A 3,791-nucleotide genomic window follows, 5' to 3' on the forward strand; every position below is an offset into this window, starting at 1 on the left:
AGATTGTGATCTACAGGCAATGGGACTGAGGAATGTCGATATGTTGCTTTCGCAGCTTTACGGATATCCCCTGCGAGGTGAAATTCATAATTTCAGGAACTTTTATGAATCGTTCATGAACATTCATCATGTGTTCATGAATGGTTCATGACTGGTTCATAAAGATGGTTCATGAACTTTATTCATGAATATATTTATAAAATGTAGTTCATGAACAAATGATGAATATATAAGAATATTAGTAATTTTCATTTTAAAGACAGAAAAAATGTAGAGTTCAAGGTATTATGAATGTTCATGAATTTTCATGAAGACTAAAATAATTGACAAAAATGATTGACAGAAAACACTCTCAAATACAACTTTTGCATGCAGATGCAATTGTTGAACAAGCCCCTGGTATAATTTATATTTAATATCATTCTTTCACCAACTATCTGAAAAAATAAATCATGAAATCTCTAAACATTGCGTGTTTTTATTTGATTTTAATGAAACAAACACTGCATCACCATTGGCAGCATTTTTTTTTTCAAATTAATTACTTATGTTTCTTCATAATTTAAATTAAACAGTTATATTCATCATAATGTGCTTTAAATAATGTCGTTTTTCATCACACAACTTTGTTCGACCGAATTTTCATTAACATCAAACTTTAAACAAGTTGTTGGAAGATGAAACATTCTGGAAAAAGAATTTTGTGAGCTTCGTAAAAAACGTTTTATATATTTATTAACAACTAAAAAATTATATCGCTTGTCTGTACTGTACTGTATTACCACTCAGATGTACATTATAAGCACACTTTTTTTAATGTATGTATTCTCAATGAAACTTAAAAGTATTTTACATCAAAGGTTATTAACAGAAATATCCAAGAAAAAATATGATTACTGGGGGGATCACCTTGGTTAAATCAAAGATAATCAAGTTATGATATACATGTATGTAGTAAACTAAAGTCTGCATTTTTTTAAAATAAGAGGTTAGATTCATTAAATGACATTGGCCAAGGATTGGGAGAGGTAATTGAAACCTCAACAGGATATACATTTACAATAAACTGCCAGTGGCCCATGTAAATTTACTGTACAAAGTTAGTGATTAGAGTGACAAACACACATATTAAATGCAAAAATATATGTACTACACAACTGCATTGATACAAAGATCCCATAAAATTAACAGTTGCTATTTTCCACCAATGTACGTGCCAAAGATCCCAATTGTGGAAGATACAAAACTTCTGAAATGTTGCTAGAATCATATCTCACAGATATCCCATGAAATTTGCAATAGAGGGTTGACAGATAATTGGCGTCACCAACGGATTCACTTTTAGTACGAAGGCTCAGCAAGTTCGATGTTGATCATTCCAAGAGACACTTCAAACTTTCCTTGCACAATTTCTGAAAGAGGAGATGACCATTTAAGATGTATCATTATTGATATCCGTATAAATATATGACAAATAATGAACTAAAGCTCTACAAAACAATTGGTTTTTTCTACCTGGCAGATCAGTTTACTGTAGAATATGAATTCACTATCTTGCAATTTTTTGTTCAAATTAGGAATAATTCTGATAAATGTAAAAATGTGAAAAGTTTATAGACAACAGACAAACAGACCAGACTGTGACACTGATCAAAAAACTCACTTAGGCCTTAGAATGGCTCAGGTGAGCTTAAATAAAAAGGCTAGAGCTGAAGCTCAATGCCTGACTAACGTTGAAAAAAATTAATTTCAATTCATGTTATTTTATTGATTAAGAAAATAATGAAGAAATCTTACCATTTTTTTTTTATACAGTTCTTGTCCTAAATCTTGTGAGCATCCAGATTCCTGTAAAATGCACGTATACTTCATAGAAGATGATATCTTTGATTATATTTGATCTAAAAATAATTATACATACCCATGCAGTTAGCATGTTTAGATTACCTTTCAGAATTCATTGTTATAAATAATAAGGATATGGACATGATGGAAATTAGGCATGTTAAGAATATAAATCTTTAAATATTGTTTACTTGGCATAGTTGCAATATTTTTTTTAAACTTATGCTTAAAGACATGGATTAATAAAATCAAAGTTAGTTTATTTGTTTTGAATGATAATTTGAGCTGGTTCTCACCATATTCACAAGCCTAGTGACTGATTGGTTAAGCATCTACATGTATATGCACTTTTATCAAACGCCTGGGCTGTGAAAATCATCTCAGGCAATGCAGCAACTATTAAAACAATCGAAACATGCAAGATAAGAGCTGAAAATGGTCATGAACATGCATTACAAAATATATAATTAATTACATGTACATCATTCTCTGTAAATGTTATCTTGAACAAAGGAAGGTACAGGTAAAATTCTTTACATCAGTTCGATTCCAAGGGAAATTCGGGTGAAAATCAATGATCTTAATGATATGTATAGATTTCATCATTTGTTAAATAATTATTACAGAAATAGTGCTTGTCCTAACGATTTCACCGTGGGGCATTTTACAGTGTATGTATGGTGCCCGAATTAATCAAAAGTAGCAGAAACATTCTTCGTTCGAGGACACATAAAATACTCATTACTGTACAATATTGTACCTACCGGTCTTCAAAATGTCGTCATCTTCTTCCATCCCAAGCTGACCATGATCCCCCTGTTCGTAGCACTCATTATAACTTTCCTTCTGTGGAACATCAACATGGCATTCGATATTTTTGAGTTTCGGTGTTGTTAAAATTAATTGTTCATCGAGTCCGACTTCGATCCCGATGTTATTGTACTACTAGTCGACAGTAAAAAAAAATCTAAGTAATTTTCGGATCCACAGTTTTCCAGCGCAGAAAATGGCTAAGTTTCTCATTTTACAATTTTTCCCAAAGAATTCCACTACTTTCCAAGCCAAAAAATGTCTAAGTCCAATATTTTTTTACAAATTCCAAAATATTCCAAAAACTTCCACTAACACTTTTCGAGTTATGCATGGAAATGATTGGAATCCCATGGATTTCCAAAACTTTTCCAGACCCTTTGGAAAATCTACATTAGGGCCGCCATACTTGCTATACGAAACTGAAAGTCAATACATGTATAATTGATGACGTAAAAAATTCGAATTCTTCATTGATAAAACTTATTTTGATATAAAAAATTGTATTTTCAGTGAAAAATTATTCAGATAGTGTTTGTTTGTTTGTTTTTTTTTTTTTTAGACAGAAATCTTGGAAATTCGAAACTAGCGTATTTCTTAGCTCTACCGAACATTTTTGAAAAGGCGCAAACTTGAAAACGCGCGAAACGTTGGAAGTGGGAATTTGGAGAGTGGAAGGATCGGTATTTGTGATCTATAATTTGCATAGTCACTGATCTTTGTCAACTTTTTAAGAAAATAACAGAATATGAAGAAGGAAGACTATATATAAGATTGATCTATTCATTACTGCTGAGTGAAAAAAATGGAGACAATCACTGAGTCTGAGAAATCTGTCTGTTAATGTTACTGTCTATTTGTAAAATAAATTATTGTCTTTTTTTAAATGAAAGTTTTGTCAAACTTTGCTTTGAGTTGGGATCCAATCATATAACATACATTAATTATAGACTGAGATTCGAAACATTAATAGGCCTGATTGATCTACAAAATGGCGGTCCAAGAAAATAGGCTTAAATTCCACTCAGAATGTTTTAATTTGGAAGTGCCTCTGATGCAAAATTAATTGAAACTAAAATGCAGGAAAATACAAAAAAGTCTTGTTTTACAATCATGGGTACTTTCAGAAAATCTTT

The 3,791-nt window shown here is 31.2% G+C and overlaps 1 long non-coding RNA gene across 1 annotated transcript; it reads right to left on the reverse strand.

Moving 5' to 3' along the window:
- Positions 1-529: 529 nt before the first annotated feature.
- On the reverse strand, positions 530-2,353 carry LOC134263488 (uncharacterized). Its single transcript, XR_009991275.1, has 3 exons — positions 2,142-2,353; positions 1,798-1,848; positions 530-1,412 (listed from the first exon to the last, which is right to left on the reverse strand). It is a non-coding gene; the product is annotated as an uncharacterized LOC134263488 (long non-coding RNA).
- Between the last annotated feature and the right edge of the window lie 1,438 nt (positions 2,354-3,791).

This window comes from Saccostrea cucullata, unplaced genomic scaffold (genome assembly GCF_032062105.1).
Source record: "Saccostrea cucullata isolate Sc308-1 unplaced genomic scaffold, CSIRO_AGI_Scuc_v1 ctg335, whole genome shotgun sequence".
NCBI classification, from domain to species: domain Eukaryota; kingdom Metazoa; phylum Mollusca; class Bivalvia; order Ostreida; family Ostreidae; genus Saccostrea; species Saccostrea cuccullata.